The sequence below is a fragment of the Protopterus annectens genome, chromosome 10.part0 (genome assembly GCF_019279795.1).
Source record: "Protopterus annectens isolate FY-2018-M chromosome 10.part0, PAN1.0, whole genome shotgun sequence".
Taxonomy (NCBI): domain Eukaryota; kingdom Metazoa; phylum Chordata; order Ceratodontiformes; family Protopteridae; genus Protopterus; species Protopterus annectens.
In genome coordinates this window covers 584,978,457-585,000,473 of record NC_056744.1, presented here as the reverse complement: position 1 = coordinate 585,000,473, position 22,017 = coordinate 584,978,457, and positions in this window count along the sequence as shown.

The following is a 22,017-nucleotide window of genomic DNA, read 5'->3' as shown; positions in this document are numbered from 1 at the left end:
CTAGAGTTTGCAACTCTCACTATGTGGGTTCTGTCCATGAGCCAATTTGCAACCCATCTCGTGACATGGTTGTTAATGTTCAGGTTGGTGAGTTTGTCTATAATACCAGAATGGGGAATGGTGTCAAAAGTCTTTGCGAGGTCTAGGTAGGCTGTGTGGACCTCCTTACCCTCATCTAATGCCTTGTTAACTGTCTCAAAGAAGTCCACCAGGTTTAGGAGGCATGATCTGCCCTTAACAAAGCCAAACTGGGTGGGGTCCAAAGTTTGTAGGTTCCCAATGTCTCTGTTAATGAGTTCCATGATGATGCGCTCCATAGCCTTACAGACCAGGCTAGTCAGGCTTATAGGGTGATAGTTTCCGGGGTCTGTTGTGGCGCCACCTTTGTGGCATGGGATAACTGTTGCTGTGTGCCACTCTGTGGGTACATAGCTTGTAGAGAGGCTGAGTTTGAACAATGTGTTTAGATGAGGGGTTAGTTCATTTTGGAGCTGTTGTAAGACACAGCCGGGGACACCGTCTGGTCCCATTGAGGCTGTGTTTTTGGCTTTGGATAGGGCTGTTTTAACCTGTGTGTCTGTGATTGCTGGGGCCTTACATTCTTCTGGTATGGTTATGGACCCTTTAGGAGGTGAGAGGGGTGTGAAGTTTGCACTGAACCTGTCTGCCAAAATGTTGGCAATATCAGTCGGTTCAGTGTATTTTGTGTCACTCTGCACCAACTCAGAGCAAATCTGAGAGTTTCCACTTAGGTTCTTGACATAGCTAAAGAACACTTTGTGGTTATCTTTGGAGTCCTTGGCAATTTTTCTTTTGAAGCTAGCCTTGGATGATTTATGAGGGATCGTAGTTTCTTGCTGATACTGATCAGGAATGTCTTTTTTTCTAGCGATTTTGCTCTTATCTGTACTAGTTTCCGAGCCTATTTATGGCAGGGGTCCACCAGACTGGTTTCCTTTTCTTGGAGGAGTGAGTCTTGGTTTTACTTGGGATAGCATGATCCATGCATTCCTGCAGATGATCATAGAGTGCCTTTATATAGGTTATAGCAGCTTGGACAGCACTGTCCATTGGCGTGGGGGCTGTGAACCTTTCCATCTCATTCTTAAGCAATGTGAAGTCTGCTTTTGAAAAGTTTTTCACAGTGGTTTCCTTGATTGGGGTTGGGGGCGGAATGTGAATATCCAGAGTGATTAGTCTATGGTCTGATCTAACCAGCAAGGGGTTGACGTCAGGTGTGGAACACCGGTCGCCCATGTTGGTGATGACCAGGTCCAATATGTTGTTCCCTCTGGTGGGGGTGTTGACCAGTTGATCCAGGGCATTCGAGTTTATAAATTTGAGAAAGCATTGGGCAAGGGAGTTAGTACTTGAGTAGTTCTCTCAGTTAATGTTTGGGTAGTTGAAATCACCCAGTATTAGGGTGTTTGGTAGAACCTTCATATTTCCCATGTCTCCAGAAATGCGTAATGGGGGTCCTGGGTCATGGTGGGTGATCTGTAGCAAGCTACAATTTAGATTGCAGTTTTGCCCATTGTTAGTTGCACTTGGATGATCTCTGATGCATTGTGCTGCGCCACTAGCCTGGAGGTGTGAGTATCCTTGATGAATATGTATAAACCACCGCCTTTTGTGTTTCGGTCCGGGTTCTGTGGCCGAAAGGTATGGTATGAGTTATAGCCTGGTAATGCTGGGGTGCTCTCTGGAGCCTTAAACCAGGTTTATGTTTTTGCATAGATATTGATGTTCTCCATACTGAGGGGTGACTTGAGTGCATGCATTTTGAGGTTTAGACTTCTGGCGTTGAGTAGCATTACCCTCAGTTTTGGTTACTTGTGCTATTTACTGTGGTGGGTTTGTCTTTTGAGCCTTGCCTAAAAAAGGCACTATCAGGGCGGCAAGAGCCTTTGCCAGTATTCAAAATCCTAAGGGGTGACAGGTGCACGCTATCTCTTACGAAGCAATGTGGCTTGTCGAGCATGTCCTCCCCGGCAAACAGATACTGGATCCCCTTTGAATGACACCAGTAACTTAGCCAATTGTTGAAGTTGATCATTATTTCTTTATACTTTGGCATTATTCTTGGTGAGGGCAGGATGCTACTCATGGTCAGGGTCATACCTGCCTGGGCTACATGATCAGATAGCTCATCCATGTCTCTTTTCATGTAGTCCAGGGAGGTATGTCTCAGATCATTCACACCAACATGTACAATGACAGAGTCATATTTGTACTTGTTTTGGTGTGGCCTGAGTGCTTGTGATATGTGGTAGATCCTGGCACCCAACAGGCAGCTAACTGTAACCTTCTCCTTGTCCAGCCTAGTTAGTGGGACATCAGTGTGCCTGACTATAGAGTTGCCTATTACTAGTTGTGTTGGGTATGTTATTTTGCCTAAAGGGCTGTGATTGCGTGGCACACTGATTATGTGAAGTATGTGTTTCAGGGTTGGTGATGGGTTGTAGAGGTTGCTTGGATGTCTGCTTTGGACGTCTCTGTTGCTTTAGCAGATTTTTATTTAGAGCCTCCGAGTATGTTTTCATGTATTTATGTGTATTTGCCTTTGTTGGTTTGTTAGGTCTATGTGAGACTGGTGGTGTGTTGCAAGTATTACCCTTCTCCTCCTGACAGTCAGTTACAGTCTGGGGTTGAGAGAGCTTTGCCTCCAGTCTGTCTGTATAATTGCATCTCTCGCATATATTAGTGTTTGGTGGTAGGAGGAGAGGGTTGTCTGTGTACATGAGGCAGTTATAACATTGCCTCAAAATGCCCAGATTCACCAGTTGGACTAGATAGTACACCGGAAACTGCCCTTTGGACATGCCTGAATAGGTAGAGTGAGCTGTTTTTCTGATTGACTGGTGGGGACAAATAGAGAGCCTTGTCCTTCTGGACAGTATAAGGTAGGCTAGTGCTAGGGGTACTTAGTGCGTGTTATGAGTTTTAAGCAAGTGCTGGGCTGTAAAATGAATGGTTTGAGTGCTAAAGTTGAAGGTTTGTCTAGTTCCAAGGGAAAAACTGAAGAGTAGACTTCGTGGAGTCGGGAATAATTTAACCCTAGCTAACCGGCACTGCCTGATGCATAAAACCGTGCAAATGCTTCTTTGTGGACTCACTTCATCCTACTGTGATGTAACCTGTGTTAGACCTTCTACATCAAATCCTTCACTTTGCTGGCACTCCAAAACTTCAGCTTCTATAATCTCCTACAAAGGTTGTCTGATGATTCTCTAGTACTTTTGTTAACCCCAAACATTCCCAGAGGTAGTTGTCACTAAATGCCCTATATACCTGAATAAGATCTCCTCATAGATATCTGTAAGAGGCACTGTACAAGTTCACATATTTTAGTCTTTCATAATAACTTAAATTTTTTCATCCATGTCCCTTTGTCTTTTGCCAAGTTAAAAACAGTTTGTCTGTGATAGTGATCATGTTGAAATAAACATTTAGAAAGTACATAATGTCATAAAAAATAATATAAGCAATATATATATATATATATATATATATATATATATATATATATATAGAACCACTACTAAATCCTAAAAACCCAAACTACCGATGCCCAAAATCCTGAGCCCAAATACCGAAACACTAAAACACCGAAACATCAAAACTGCGAAATTCAAACTACCGAAAACTACACTCATCATACACCACACACATACACATACACACAATGTCCCCCAAAACACAAACACACAAACCTAAACTACAGAAAACTACAGCAAGCTCCCCTGCACCCCCCTACTTAAATATTCTAAATCCAAGGTCGAACTACATACACAAACACATGAAACACCACCACACACCTACATTCCCCTCGCAGACACACATCACAGTCATAACACACACCTACACACTAAACCCTAACCATAGGTTCATAGGTTCATAGGCTGGTATTAGGCTATCGGCCCTAGGGCCTATACAAGCCTAGCCATAACAATTCCCTGGCTATTTCTTCCCACACTATTTACTTCCCTGGACCCCTGTTTAGCAGGGCGACTGACATGATCCCCGGAGTGAATTTCCTTTCTCCCATCCGATCATCAAGGTTCCTTTTGAAGAAGGCCAAAGAGGTGCTCTGCTTGACATGTATGGGCAGTCAACTCCAGAGTCTGGGGAGTCTCTGCGTCAGGAACCTATCCTTCCAGCATGTTTTGTTTATTGTGGTGACAAGGTTTAGATCCCAGGAGCATGTGGCTCTGAGGGATTGGGATTTCTTTAGGTGTAGCATGTCCAACAGCTCTAGGTTTGACATGGCCTTGTATGTTAAGCAGAGATCACCTCAGAGTAGACGATATGCAACAGAGTATAGCTGGAGTTTTTTAAGGCGGTCAGCATAGGGCATCTGCTTTAGGCCTGTGATTCTTTTAGTGAGGTATTTCTGTGGCCTTTCCAGTTGTTGCAGATGCCTTGAAAGGTACATACCAAATGGAGCATTGTATTCTATAATGGATCTAATGAGGGATGAGTACAGTGGGACAATGACCTCCTTTTTTCTGGATGAAAAGCCCTTAGTGATGAGGTGTGCCACATAGAATGATTTCCTGACTGTTGTGGTGATGTGGTTATTGAAGATGAGACCACTGTCAACCTGTGTCCCTAAGTCTCTTATCACACTTTCGGTGTTTAGTGTACTACCACCTATGTGGTAATTCATGGGTACATGTTTTTTCCCAAAGGGGATAACTATACATTTCTTGGAATTGAGCTTGAGCCCATGGCTTTGGCACCAAGCATCTGTTTCTGTAAGGCCCTTTTGTAGAATATCAACATCATTTGGGGATTCAATAATGGCTCCCAGTTTGCAGTCATCTGCGAACTTTGTTAGCCAGAATCCCTTAGTATTGGCCTGTACTTCAGGGAAGTAGATGCCAAACAAGAGAGGTCCCAGGACTGAACCCTGAGGTACTTAACTTGTCACTTGGCACAGACACAGGCACACACACACACACACACACACACACATATATATATATATATATATATATATATATATATATAAATATATATATATATATATATATATATATATATATATATATATATATATATATATATATATATATATATATATATATTTATATATAGATATATGGGCCTACTTCGACCCATCAAAATTACATTTAACTGAAACTCACTTACCCGTTCCCAGTTCTTCAAATCTTCAGTTATCTGAAAGCATGGACTGATGAAATTCTTTCCCTGTGAAAGGGACCACTTGTCCACCATGGTGAACTTTGTCCTTTCTTCAATGCATTATTATCTCAGAGTTGGAATAATTAAGTAGGGGGGTGTGGGGGTGAAGCCCCCCACTTTGGTGGATTTAGTTTTGGTCAATATAGTTTTTTTCTCATTGTGGCCAAGTTGTTCCCTTCACAGGGAAAGGATTTAGGCAGTCTGTGCTTTCTGATAACTGAAGTTTCAAAGTGAGCTTCGGTTAATTGCAATTTCGATGGGTCCAAGTAGACCCATATATATATATATATGTGTGTGTGTGTGTGTGTGTGTGTGTGTATATATATATATGTATATATATATATATATATATACACACACACACACACACACGCACACACACACACACACACACACACACACACACACACACACACACACTTATATATGGATTTACTTCCAAAGCTCGAAGTTTCAAAACTTCAAACTTCAAAAGGCCAAGAGCAGAAGATCAAAATTCTGAAACTTTGAAAATGAAAAAAAAGCATTTTTTTTTTTAATTTTTTGCATGGGTGCAAAGCCCCCTGCACCCCTTACATCCCCTGCTAAATAAATATCCCAACTCTGAGGTAGCACTACATTCAGGCAAACAAAATGTTCAAAATTTTAAAACTTTCTAAACTATTTGCAAAATATTATAAACTTAATAGTTACTGTGTTTACTGTGACTTCATCCAGGCTGGAGGCCTTGCCTGATGAGATGTGCCTACAGCAACCATAACTTCTGCTGTAATCACAAACAAATTCCTACATTTATACTCTGAAGAAATATGAAGTCTATGAAGGCAGTCCTGGAACTCCTTTGTGCTACTTCTGGGCATAAATATTGAAGGCAGAATGTGGAATTCAAGTTTCTGATAGATTCATTTGAATGCCTTGTTTACCATAAGTGGATTAGTGAAATAGCAATTGTCAGCTCTGGAGTAAGTTTGTTTGTGAGGTATACTTGCCGTTTTCCTGCCTTATTATTTAAACAGAATATAGTTTATTTAATACTCTAGTCAGAGACGCTCTGACCTTGTTGTAATGTTTATATTCGGGTAACCAGACTAAAGCACATCTTTCTTCAAACATCTAAGGCTTTATGCACTTTGGCATCAATAGACTTATGCTCTGAGTATTGCAGTCTTGCTATGGAACACCATGGACTGGCTATCTATCTTTAGACTTTCCAAATAAATAAACTAGAGGTATGGAATCAGGGTCTTCATTAAAAATATACTGATATGCTTATAAGAGGGATTTCAGGTAATAAAAGGGTCTATCATATAGGAGAATTAGGTGGTCAATATTCTGAAGGCTCTTTGTATACTTTTGAGGGTAATATACATAGTGATAGCCTTATGGTCCATAAGGTGACATGGGACAGTAATCATGTCACCAATGTCTGACACAGGTTATTGAGGGTCTATATTACATTGACAAATGCTTAATTCGAATCTCTAAAGGTCGACCTTTAGAGATCGAACAGTTAAATGTTCGAATATATTTAAAAATTAAAAAAAAAAAAAAAAAACTAAAGTGAAAAAAAAAAACGAAATGGTTTAAGTAGGGGGGCAAGCCCTCCTGCACTTCCCACTCCCCGCTACTTAAATATACCAACTCCAGGATTGCGCTACAGTGTAGGGAATGGGAATATTCCCATTTCCACATTGTAGATCACTGAACTGCGATCTCGGAGTTGGTATATTTAAGTAGCGGGGGCTATGGAAGGCAGAGCACTCCACATGGGGGGTCCAGGGTGGCTTGCCACCCAGCTAAAACCCTTTACTTTTACTTTTTTTTTTTTTTTTTTAGTTTATTTTCTTACATTTTCGAACATTTAAGATCTCTAACGGTCGACCTTTAGAGATTCGAACATTTAAGCGTTCGTCTATTTAATATAGACCCGTTATTGAGATAATAAAAGATAATCCTAATTGCTTTTCAGGTTGAGCTAGATTCCCGGTATCTATACTTCCTATTTTCTTAATTAATTACAACAAGACCCTTCGTGACTTGCAAAAATAGAGCAGGCTGTCTTTCATTGCAGTACATTTAATACCCCCAGGATATTTCAAATTTTCAGCTTTAGCCACAGCTGCCTTCATTGTAAACAGACTTAAAAGCGTATGTACAATTTAAGTAGACAATCTTAGCAATCTTTAATGCATTAATCCTTCTGATACTAACTTTGTGGGCATAACAAAAAATGTAGTCATGCAAATTAGCAAATAAAAAAAAAATATATGAGTACACAAAGGATTATACAACAAAGTCATTGTAGTGTGAAACATTGTAGAATTGCAGTATAACTCTTCCTTATCTCAATTAAAAACAGACTTTCTCTGTGAGACAGACTAAAAGAAACAATGCACTTGTTTGTTCTATATCACAGAATGATGGATTGATATAAGCTGCCAACATAAAGTAAAGAAAGAGAAAAATAAATGAAAACATCATATACTAAAGTTAGGATGATTTAGGGAATTGTTCACCTGAGAACCAGCTGAAGGGCTGATACTGACTAAACTAATGAGCTGACAGAAGCTGTGTCAATATCTAAATCTCACTTCATATCTGTTTACTGACAGTTCGAAGTGCATGGCCATTCATAAGGTGCTCTGTTCAAATTCTCAAGAGTATTTTTTCCCATCTTCAGTCATAATACCTAAACACCGTTTTCTAGATTATATTACACAAATGGTGGTGTTGCTGCGGTAGCTTTGTTGCCTCACAGTTAGACATTGCCTGTTCAATTCTCAGTTAGAGCATCTTCTGTGTGGAGACATGTGTGAATGGGTGTTCCTTTGCTGAAGGTTGTGCGTTAGGCCCGGCAAGCCAATATGTAAAAATCTACTGCCAATCATTAGTGGGCCGGAGTTCTGCTGTGGTGACCCCTAACCAGGAAAAGCTGTCTTATATGTCTGCTATTTTGAATCACAGCTGAAATGCTGTTGTTTACTTATGTTGGAAAACTCTCATTTACCCAGTGGGCTCACGTCATACCTGAGAAGGGTCTTCAGACCAGTGTACAAACCCGGTAATCAAATATAACATAAGTAAATAATATATAAATAAAATGCACTGAGAACTGGTTTTAGTAGCCTGCAATGTGGAATAAAAAATAGTAGAGCACACAGCAAAGCATTACTCTGTGTTCTGTTATAAAATAATGTCATGTGCACTCAGAAATTAGGAGTAGGAGTACATAACAGAGATAATATGAAGAACTGAAGTATTTGTGGCCCATGATAATAGAATGCTTGGGAGTTGTAACCTACTCACTCCTTTCGCCTATTTGTGTATGGTAATGTCTGATGCACAACATGGTCAGTCTATTGAATGTAATGCCTGCCTTTGTTTTTTTCTGTTCTGCTTATGGCATTTTTTCTCTGTCTTATGACAGTCCATAGTTGTGGACCTGACACTACCTCTTTGCCAGCCCCTCTACACATTGCTTGCACCTTTAACTTGCACAGGATCCTGCTGCAGACAGTTCTTCCAAAGACACCTAGCCTGGATTCTCATTTGCTGCTTCCCCAAGTTGTTAGCTAGTGCTTTAATGTTTCCATATTGTAACTGCTTTCATAATGCCACATTATACAGCATAGTACAGACCACAAATATCAGGTCCCCAGATCATACTGCAGTGTGGTACCAGATATATCCAAATAGTGCAAGCAAGCCTGCAGTAGTCTGTATACATGTTCAGTGATGCTCTGTATCACAATGGACAACATTATAACTGATCTGCTACCATCATTCATAGGACCTGGCCTTCCAGGTCTCAATAATGATAACCCTGCCAAAAGTAAACCTGAATAAAATCCTGATATTGGTACGTGTCCCAAGTATGGGAATCAGGCAAACTTTGTGGCTGCTACACAGATACATTGTTTATAACACCTTGTGTGGTGCACACCATCTGGCAGTTGATGGAGTGGAAGCTCTTCCAATTTACATATTGGATACCATGTGGAGCAAGTGAGGGCTTCATAGCAATATGGGTACAGTCAGTAGCTGAAGCGGTAGTGGGGGGAATGGGCTATGTCACAGAATGGCCACATAGAGCTGGTTGTCCCATCTGCTGTCCGTGGAAACCAAATATCCTCCTCCACATGATGTATCTTTACATCAATGAATTGGTGCAGGATTGTGAGGCCAGAGGTTACAAAACTCCAAATATGTCCCCTGTCAGACATTGAAAATTCCCCTTTGTGAGGATAATTAATGCTACATAAACCTTTATGTCCACCACTGGGATAGACAGTCCACACTTATCCTTTGGCTACATGTCAGGATTACACATGTCTACTAACTCCCATATGTTTCCCTGATCATGTCCCAGTTGTGGAGGTGATGGTACATTTCAGATACTGGATCTCAAACAAGTCATTAAAACATGTTGACCAGTTACAGCAGATGCCACTCCCCAGCATCTTAGGTTCAGAATAGCTGATTATCATAAGTCATAGTGCTAATCTTATGAATTCCTGACTCATGCCACCATGCTTGAGTTTATCTTTTCCATATTACATTAGTTCATATTTTCATACTAACACTCACTTGCATCAAATTATGTAGTCATTTGCATGTGAAACATATCATGCTATTTACTACTGCCCTGTGTGTTGTCTCTGAATTGCCCCCGCCCAGCAAGTTGCCACTCAATATGTTATTTCATGTAAACAACTAAGATATTTGTTTCTAAATATCCCTCATGTTTTTTCAATAATTCATACTGTAAATTGCTGCTGCAATTTCAACTCATTCACACTTGGGTCCTTGGTTAAGAAGTACTTGTTAGTTTGAAGATGTTGCATGTTTTATATGGATTCTTTTGTAAATATTTGCACTATGGATTTTACTTAAGTCAGTATATATCTTTATCTCCTGAATTTGCATCTTCTGTAATTAAAGGTTGTTATTTTGACTGTCTGCTAGATCAGATTGTGTGTAATAACCCCCCCCCCCCCAAAAAAAAAAAAAACAGGTGGACAAGTTCATCTACCTGCAGCAATCAAGCAAAAACATATGTGTCTCCTATAGGGTGTATGTTTTATAGTTATAATAAGAAGTAATGGAGTTTCATTCATTCATTACATGCCATCTTTCTAAGCCACATTGTATTTTCCTGTCAGTTATAACCCCACCCATGTTATCCTCCTTGATTTCTACTGTGATTGTAATGTTAAACTGCAAATCCAACAGTGTATGAATATGGTGGGTATGGTACTGCACTGTGCCAATATACATATACCATGTGACAGCTGTTATATAGAAGGCAGAGCTGTTCTTTGGTCATAACATTGTCACATGTGCCCTTTGCTTAACTTTACCTGTGCACATATGTCAGGAAAACTTTAATGTTTTTATTCTCTTAACATGAAGTGGGTTCATTCTATATACAGTATGTGTGCAAAAAAAAAAAATAGGTTGCAGCTGTAGAATTATAGGCCATGCATTGTGCTGTATACGTGATAAGAATCTATTACTAGAACATGTGTGTGCTTCTGAGTGTGGGGGTAGACATTTGGGGTTCAGACTGTGACAGAACGTAATATGTTAAGATCCTAATAACTTATTCTGTTTTATTCTATCTTCAACTGCTGAAGATGAATTCTAACTGATGAATGTAAACATGTAAGTAAACATGAGATTTTGAGTGTAATTTATGTTTTCATTTATTAATCTGTTTCCATTCACTTCATTATTAATTTTATTGCAGAGAATGTCTTCATGCAAACATTTACTGTTATCACCTATCATCAGTAAACTTCTCACCACTGTCATTTGCAATGCAAAATGTAAAAGCCTATATCAGCAATGAGAAATGCTCATTACTGCATTATGTTTATTCCAACAGAACAGCCACATCATTGTGTTCTGTAACAGTGTTACACTTCAAAGGACTGTTGCCATATTGCTGTTGCAATAACTGATAAATAAGAGATGATCACAATAAAAAAATAAAAACCACGAAACAGCAGCTTAAGTTTTAGAGAACTCCTTCTCCAGTTTGTAGCAAATTATATTTATACTTTAACTTCCAAACTTTGGTCTTAGAGCAGTTTTTGACAATTATTTGTTCAGAACTACCAGCCCTCTGAAATATTATCAGTCTTTTGAAATCCATGAGCACTTCTTCATTATTTGAAATGTAGCTCAGTAATGCTGTTGCCTTTGCTTGGGGTGATAACTGAATTCTCCACATGCTGTCAATTTTCTCAGAAGAGCTTCCTGAAGCACATAATTCATAATGTCAGCTGCCCAGATTTTTCAGTAATGCTGTGCTATGGTTACTAAAGACAGCCAAACAACACCACAGACTGATAAATTAAATCTTATAAACAGCAATTTGAGACAATCACGTGCGCACACACACACACACACACACACACACACACACACACACACACACACACACACACACACACACACACACTCACACACACACACACAAATGCAGACACACCCATACACACACAATCTCACATCATTGATTCAGTGATACTTTTAAACAATTTGGATGAACTTGCAATCTGTATGCCAAAAGACAACATCTGTTAAAACAACCTCAGGAGCAAGTTCTGTCTATGACATTGATCTTTAGTTGCCACTCACCACTGTTGTTTCCATTTTGGCCACCTGTGGAGGCATCAGGTGATCATGCCTTAAATATGAGCCATGCAATCTGAGCTTGATTAATAGCTCAGGTCCCTGCTCGAGCTGAACACTGAGAGAGGATGAATGATGAGTCTTGACAGGCTTACCTGTCATCAGGAAGTGAGCAAGAATAGCATGCATGTAGGCAGTCCACACCTTCTACTTGATGGAGACCATGATCAATTAATAGCGATGACAGATAGGCCAGGAATATGGGTTGGACCTTTGGAAGCTGCTGCCATATGAGACGGTGGAGGAGGGGATACCATCCCTAGTCCACATCTCATAACACACAATGGCCTATAGGAAGGTAAACACAACTTAGCTGACATGGCCTATAAATATACTCACTTCCAAAGAAGTTAAGTGTTATATAATAATTTCCCACATCTGTTCTACCCCATGCTCTGTGACATGAGTATCTTCTGTGAGAAAAAAAAAGTTTTCACCTTGAGTGGAAGACCCTTCCCTCAGCAAGTGACACTGCCTGTAAGTGCCTAGATATTTTAAAGGATGACACTGGATATCAAGTGGCAGACAGAAGTATGAAATGCAGGAGGAACTAAACTGACAAGTACTCAACACACCATAACCGAAGTATAACAAAGATGTGGATGGAGCTGCAATAAAATATAAACAAACAAGCAAAACAAACAATGAATGTGAATACATAAATGCATAAACAAACACACCAAATAAATAAACAGTGTGAATAAGCAAATGCACAAATGAACAAACAAGCAAACAGACAACTAACTAAATAAGTTTTTTTTTCCATTTTGGCAGAGTATTTGCAGCAATGTGTTATTTATACTCATGCACCAAGTCTCCATCAAACATATCCAGGAAAGCATTACATGAAAACGTCCCATTTTTGATAAGTTTGCTTTCATCTCTTTGACAATATGTACCTTTAGTGTTTGCATGCAATACATTGTAGTGAAATGCACTGGCAGCTTCAACAACCAATTGTTTTGTAATAAAGTTTCACCAGCAATATTATTTTAAGACAATATTGTTTAATTCAGATTGTCAAAGAGCTTCATAGCTTATCTTCTCCATTAAAGGTCAGACTATAAAATAAATATAAGCCATTTTTAAAGTAGGTTCCACATTTTCTTTTGCTACATTTTCTAATAGTAACCCCAAAAACAGCTAAATATTAAGTGGCTGCATTAATAATTGAATAATTCAGGATGTGTTTCATATGAATTTTACTTCTAGGACTAAAACACTAATCTACCATATGTACCTGTTTAAACAATAAATCACATCACCACAATGTTGTTCTACTGAGAAAACAGATTTCTCTGAGGTTATAGTGAGAAAACTTGTTAAGCAACTGTGCATGTGCTTCTGATTGTGGGATAAGCTTTTGCCAAAATATTGCCAGACTTCTGCATAACAAAAGCACTTACATTGAAGGTTTCACTGAAAAACACAATAATAACATCTTTTGAGAGATTTTTAGTCAGTCAACTCTGGGATACTACATCACTCCTTTTTCATATTTGTGGGCATTATGAGCCTCAGTGCTTATTACCTATCCATATATTGGGGCATTGTGTGTGAGGAGCCTCTCCTCGTAGTGGCTGTAGAACAGACCCATAACCAGATTATGTTAGATAACATTAGGGCCAGATTAAAGTAGGAGTAGCTTAGGTAGACATTGAATGTAGATGAGCACCACTGGTAAAGGCCAAATACACAGCTGAGAAAATTACACTGACAATGGTGATGTAATATACATCAATGTATATGCAGAGAAATGTTCTGTGATAGGGAACATGTCAGTTATGGCTGAGAGTAGAGAGTAGGGGTTACACTATAGCAATAGAAAACACAGATTTGGACAGAAGCATACAAAGGAAGCTGTCCACCAAAGCAGGACTGCAAAACACAGTGGAAAAGGGGGCATGACAACACATAAATGTAGTATAATGTGAAACCCAGAAGGAGAGTTTGGATGCAGTATAGTAGCATGACGATATATTGATTTGCCTCAGTCCTGGCAACATCAAAGTGTGAGCAGTGGACCTGTATTGTAATGTGAATGTCCTTAAAAAAGAAAGTGCTCTGAGCATCATTTTTCAGTATTTTGAATTGTCAGTGATTCAAAGTAGAACATGTGGTGACCTATCTGTTCAGTCCACATGCCAGTATATCACCCCTTCCCTAGCAAGTGGCCACAGAAAAGGAGTAATAAAACACTCAGATATCAGGGAAATGTAGCACATTTGCAGATTGATAGCAAGGAAAGAAAAAATAGCCCTCAAAGGATTAAAACACATGCCCTTGTTAGGAATATCAAGTACAACAGTGCATTAGCAAGAGGAACTACTGAAGAAGTCAGACTAAAATGGATTATAAAACATATATCAGGGAAATGTAACACATCTGCAGACTACAATCCAAGCATGTTTCCTCTGGGCAATTCAAATTCCTCACTCACTGCACTGACATAGTACAAATCATTTTGAGGGTACACAGCACCATCAAAACAGTTAGAATAAAAATGTTAGCTTTAATTTATTTCAGATTTGTATAGTGATGTGTGGTGACAGTCATCTAATTTATACTAATAATGGGAATATTTGTAATGCATGAAAAGGACTGGACTTATGTTTGCCATAGGATGAGAAGTGCTATGTCTTGTGGTTATTTTTGAGCAGTAAGGTTTCTCTCTGCAACCTGTTGTGCAATGTATGGCCACAGAAAGATGATGTTTTTATAAGTCCTTTGAGGGCATGCCTGTGTGGTGTTTATTTGTTTGCCAAATTATAGTCTTAAAATTTAAGTTTTAGACAGCAATGAAAAGGGAAAGCAAGCAGAGGGTGGAACACAAGATGACAAATAAGAAATGAGCATCATACACTGATATTTTCTTTGGGGAGGGGGTATGAACCCAGAGCCATCCTAACAATCTCACTGTATATGCACTTAACATGATGATCCACTTGTCCAACTATGCAGCAGAAAGGATGCAGAAGTGCACTTATATCATTGCACAGTTACACTACTATCCATAACCTATACCAGTACTAGCTGATGTGGTACTGCTGTATAAAAGATATTTAGCATTATTTTCAATGGCCTGGGATTGTCACAATACCAACAGAGATATTTTTCATGACAGCATGTATACTTACCTTGGTGCTCTGGTCTGCTGCTGTGCATCTTGCTATTTCATTTGATCTCTGCAGTGGCTAGATACATGCAAAGGGCATAATGATAAACTGGACGGTGGCATACGATGGCAGGCTATTTGTTTAGCTACAAGATAGTATACTTACAGAAGCATGGTGGTGACTGTACCCTAACTTCAGCCTCTCATTGGTCAAAAAGGTCAGGCTTGCATTGATTCAGGCCACTGTATTGGTGAAGCACTATTCACCCATGAATGGGATGCCAAACTATTCCAGGAACCAGTCTCATATTGTGACTCACTGTTGCCCTCCTGCAGAAGCATCATACTGTAATGCTTAAAGGTGATATCCAGATCCAGAAAATTTTAGGACTCCTCCTCACACCACTTCTGTATACAAATAGAAGCAATACCCTTACTGCCTCCAGCCATATTTGTCTCTCCTTTAAAGAACTCAGAAAAAGTGGCAGAGAATTTGCACTCGAAACAGTTCTTGCATGATCCAGTTCCCCTGCAATTACAGGCATTGAAAAGCAACTCATTTGCATGATGGATTGCAAAATAATGAAATATAACTTCTGTATTATTATGCTTCCAATAGACTTTAATGTATAAAATATCACAATCCCTCATCCCTCTGTTTGCTGCTGAGAATACATACTCAACAATGACTTCATCTAAAGAAGTTTAATAATTGTTTTTTACTGTTCACTTTTTTAATCTGTTGTGCACATCTCAGGTGTGTGGATCGGTCCACAGGTGCTCAGGCATGGGCATAGTATCTAGATGGAATTTTCATATGTATTTTAGGTGTGTTCATTGCACAAATTGAGCAATTCAAAACAATAATGAAATAAGCCATCATTTGTATAATGATCAAACCCATAGTAGTGAATCTAAACACTATAAGCATACAGAAATGCTTATAGTTACATTATACTACAGACAAAAAGTACTCTAAAAAGTGTTTGAATCCTGCAAGCTGAATTTGTTAAAAGCATTCCCTCTGAGTCAGATATCTGCGTATAAATAGTATGTGCTGCTTTTTACACAAATAGTTCACTTGTGGAAAATTAGCTTTGACTATCTATAGACCCTAATGCTTACCAGGTCTTGCAATCGTGTCAGTAATTTTTAGAAGTGTTGACCAAATCAGCCTAGGAGAGATATTGCAAGCATAATGAAAGTACTAGACTGCAAGGTTGTAAAGGTGGATGGTAAACACCCTCCTGGGTTCATATTCTGAGAAATGTTCAGTGCTCATTTACTGTTGTGTACCATGCACATATGTAATTAACCTCATCCTTAGTTAAACTGGTGTTCTAATGGTCAAGATTGTTGTTTGGTTTAAATTTTTTTAATTGTTTTGTGGGAAATATGTGCTCAGAAAACATATAGTTCCTGACATTTCCTTAAAAATAGTGGGTAGACAGATAAAACCATCAGTTAAAAATTAAGTATAATATATATGACCTAGTATTATATGATTATTGTACAGATTTGGTATTGATGTGCAAGAACAAGGCTGTTAATTCCCCTGTTTTCCATGTCAACAGTACAATGCCTAAAGAACAGCTCCCTAAAAAATGTGAAGGATCTGTAGACTGATCCATATTTGCCAACAAGTCCAAATTTAGGAATGCAGAAAATGAGTTGGTGCTACAGGCCTTCCATCTCCATGGCTATGGACCAGCACTGTATAACTCCCCCAACATGGTGTCTGTGCAATGTGACTATTCTTAGGCTGAAATGATTAGTGATGTAGATGCAGTGAGTGGTCAGGACTACAGCTATAACAAGATCCATCATAGGGCAACAGACAGTATCCATACTGCCATCCACTGAGCAGAAGCTGTGGCAGGGGAATAAAGGGCAACTAGCTGTGGGCCATCAAATGAGCCATCTCTTATGGAGATGTAGGAGTTCCTAGATTCATTGAAAAGCAGTACCACCTCCTCGGAGTCCCACAGTGGACTGCTGAATGTTGGGGCAGAGCTGGATAGGCCCAAGGAGGATTCAATCTCACACGTTCCAGGGATATAGTCCTACATTATATAATCAATAGCTGCAATTCCTCCTTAACAAGTGGCCAGTGTAATGTTCATTAAATCTGTCTGACTTATACTATACAGGGATATTAGGGATTCAAGTTCCACATCTATCCATATGAAGTATGGCCAGGGGCATTAACTTTATCATAGTTTTACAGTTGTAAAGATATCAGTTGCATGTGTAGTTGTGGTGCTTATTCCTACTTACACTGGATATTTTGTGCTTTGTTGCATTCACAGGTTAATCTTTATTCAGCATCAGCACTGTAGAACTTCCCAGATTTGATTTTCGGGATCTGTAGCCTCTGACAATGATGGAGGTGATAAACTGCTATCATCAAAAGGTACAGCATCTGTGCTGGACATATGAATGGTGACCCCTACATCTCATGTTTAGAGTATGGGTAGAATATGTGTGCCTACAGATATATAAGAAACACAAATGTGTGAGAGTGTTTAGGTTTATGGAGACACTATAGCTCAGGAAAGTGTGGTGATCAGAGATATCTACATCTGTCTCTTGCACTTCTAGATGGGGGGTACACACTGAGGTGTTGGCAATGGCGCTAGCTGGACATATGGTTGCTGCTTCCACCCCCAGCCCCACCCCGCAATGTTATTACATCACTATCTGCTACCCAACATATGTGCAGGGCCATCATGGAGGCATAGGCTAGTTTCAAAACAGGCATGGCAGAAACAGTGAGGTGATTCAGTATGTGCACACTGACCAACAGGTGTGCATGACCCATATGTGTGATTTGTTGGATAGACTGAATTACTCATTGAACCATGCAGTGGCTTGGTTATCTGTTAAGAGTGAGTGGCCATCCTCATTGCTGGTCATTGGCTACATCCACAGATATTAGGCAATGTAGCCATGGTTAAGTGAGATTCCACTCCCTCAGTGCTAGTACATCCATAGTAGTATCAATTGTTGAGGTGTCCATGCAAAGGAGAGGCCATCCATGTTGTTGTAGTCATTGTCTTGCTGGCACATCTTCTAGTGACATCAGTCTACATCACACAGTACACCAACATTGAACTAAAGTCATGGTAAAACTCCTGGCAGTGCCAGCTGTCATGGTTGGGGACATGCACGGGAAGCTGAACCCTCTGTCTTGCATGCTCTGGACTTGTCCAATAGGTGAAGCTACAGAGATGAACCACATACTGAAGCTGTGTCCCTGCATAAGCACACAAACACACACCAAAATACACAGCCCCCAACACATCATATACACACACTGACCCTGTCCTTTCTACACATAATGCCCTAAAGCAGGTTCTTACACTACCAATATATGAATTTTTTACTTCATCACTCACACTCACATATTTCCCCTGTGAAAGCATGCACTCCTATACTCTAGTATCCACCTGTGCAAATGATGATAACTGTGCCTGCCTTCTTTACATTGTTACTTGGGTTTCCTATACCGAATGCACAGTGAGGCCAGCTTATGCATGGGTAAGCACAGTATGATATTTTTATATGCATCACATTCACTGTAGTATGTCTAAGTCTCATATAGTTATGTTGTAAAGCTATGTGCAATCTGCTGCATCTTTGCTTGTGCCACAACATGCTGTGCTTGCCTCCATCAAGCATAGTCATTCTTTACTGCTGGCTGCTCCTCTCACTCCTCATCTGTCTCAGTTACTGTTGTCTGTTGTGCTGGGAACTGCTGGTCCTATAAGAATCTAACCTGCTGTAACTGCTCCCTAACTATAATATTATAGCAATAACCGTTGACATTGGTGTGGTATATTGAAGATTGCTCCCATGGTTGGTGTGGTTTAATCATGAGTGTGAAGCTGACAGATTTGGAACAAAGTTCACCCTCCTGTTCACTCCATCTCTTAGCCTATTATCTCAAGACAGCAGTTCATCTTGAAAAATGCAAAAAATACACTGTAAACTCAGAACTGAAACAAAAGCATTTCACAGACTCCACTGGCAACAAACTAGGTTAAGGAACAAACCTAGAATGTTGAATTGTCACATAAAATCCTTTATTTGCTGAAAATAAAAAATCAGGTTAGCACTTTTGTTTAAACCATATGTTAAACTTCATTAGCAGTTCATCTTGGTCAGACCCAGGGTAACTTTCCAAGTGCTGCATGAGCTGGAGATTGTAGAGTGCTACAGGGTGGATAGGGACACATTGTAAGAACTCTGTGAGCTTTGCCGCCTTCAGCTCAGAGCCAGAGCCAACTGAGGGGAACCCATCCCAGTGGAAACTAATATATGTGTTGCCCCTTAGAATATTAGCTACTGGTACCTTTCATAGACCAACTGGGGACATGATGGATGTGTTACAGGCATCTGCCTCCAGGATCCTTCACCATTTTCTGGATACTATGCTCATACAAGCCAGTGAATACATATTGACTCCTGTACATCTGAAGAGATGGACAGCAATATGGAACTCTTTTACTGTGTAGTGCACTACCCTAAAGTACTGGGCACCAGAGATTATACTCATGTACACATTAAGGCACCACCTAGTGAGCAGGTTAGAATCTACATTAACTGCAAGGGATACCACTGCATCAACTGCCAAGTTGTGCGTAATGCCCTTGGAATTATTTGAATGTGTATGCTGGCAACCTTGATAATTATCATAACTCCCATATCTGGCACACATCACATCTGTATGAGATGTTTGCCAGGGGGGGCATCCCACAAGGCCATTTACAGGGTATGCTGGCTATGCCCTAGAACCATAGCTGATGACACCCGTTAGAAGTGCACACATGAGTGTGGAAAAACACAATAATAAGGCACATGGTCAAACTAGAAACATCACAGTGCATGCGTTTGGGCTTCTAAAGTCATAGTGCCAGTGCCTAAATATATCTGGTGGAGCCCTGCAGTATAATCCATGCACATAAATATACACTGTATGTGCTATGCTCCACAATCTGATCTTGCAGAAACAGCTGGAGCAGGATCAGCAAGGGGAAGGTACCCCCTCCCCCCACCAATGCCAAGGTCACCACAGCCACAGTAAGAGGAGGACTCAGAGGAAGAACTCCCAGCTGTTGTTCCTGTAGGCAGAACTAGGCATGCCAGTATGCCCTTGCTTTGGCTAAGACACAATGCATAGCACATTCACTGACCACCTAGGGACCTAATACCTTTCTCCTACTCACATACATATAGTAAAATTGATGCCAGGCAACTTCCACAGCCTTTGCCTCCACATGTAGTCAGAAGGCAGGTGGCAGGTATAGTTTCCACCCTCACCCTCCCTATTTACAGCAAACCTTATCTGCATTTATCTATAGGTCTTACAATTTAAACATATCCTCTCAGGCCATTTTTCCTACCTTTGTTACTACCCCTGTGGAATCTACATAAAGATCCTGACTACAGTGAGGCTTAAGTTGCTGAAGTAAAAATATCCCTAGCCAAAGATATAAACTACTGCAGAACAGGAAAACTAACCATAAGTTATATTATTTAAGCTAGAAAAGAACAAAGCCTTGTAGCATAACCAACTTACTCTTATGGTCCGGTATAACTGATAGTTTTTTGTGGGCTTACCTGCCAGCTTGGTTGTCCCCGCTCCGTTCGTCCTCGCTACCCTCGGGCTCACTCCGCTCCCCTACCCTCCCTCCAATTCCCACATACCCCGACATCAACTACATTTGTACCAATCCATTCCCACCTCCATTCAACCTACACCCAATCTACATCCTTCCCACCTGAAGCAGATCCAGAAACCAATCGAATTCCTTATTACCCCTACACAGTCAGTTAAACCACCCATACACATTCCTGGCAATTAACTATCCCTTTTAACTATGAATAACTACCTCCATCAAATGATCCTACTACTCTTCCTAGTATTTACCTACCACACCACTTCCTACAACTACTCTGTACAAAACAACCCCCCTCACTCATAAATCCACATCCATTATCACACCCATCTAACCCAGTTACCCCTAACAATAAGCCATACCCTAGTCAGTACTACAGCTATAAGCCATACCCTTCTTAAACCCATCAACACCTACCCCAAATCAACTGCAACCAAACAAATACATAATAATACTAAAAAAGCTAGTGAAACTATTGCAAACAAACCAATAACTATTAAATGATGGAGATATCCACCCAGACCAAGGCCCCTATGATACAAATCCCCTAAGTAAAGCACAACAGCTTCCCAAATTAACCCAAATTAATATCAGGCCAGCAAATAGTCTACTCCTCCTGAATCTAAACATCAGGAGCTTAAACAATAAAATGCATGAGCTTCATATTCTAATCTCACAATATCACCCTGATATAATCAGTTTAACAGAAACATGGCTAAAACCAACTACCAAAGATACAGAAATCCTGCCACCTGGATACAGTATCCTTAGACAAGATATACTGAAAAAGAAGGACGGTGGCGTTGCCCTGCTTTACAAAAATACACTAGCAATAGCTAAAACTGAGTTACATATACCCCCCTTGGACAAAGCAGAAATACTAACTAATCTCAAAATAAGCAACAACAAAACTATCAACTTAGTAACAGATTATATCCCCCCAATCCCTATCATGGAACGTTTATTACAATGGCTATCACAATCCTTACCTCAGGAGACTATTGTATTAGGGGACTTTAATATTGACTGGCTCACATGCTCTTCCCAAGCTCCCACTAATCATATCAACCTAGTTTCCTTCTCTCAACTAATCAAATAACCCACTAGAGTAAACAACGATAGAAAAAAGAAACTCTTCTAGACTGGATTTTACTAAATAAAATTCCTTCTTCATACCTAGCAGGCACACTTTCTGACTCACTAAGTGAACATCAGGCTACCTTCTTACTTAAATATAACTCCCACCACCCCCAAACCCCTATACTCCAAACAATTAGGTACAAAAAACACTTTAACCTATCAAACTTTTTACAT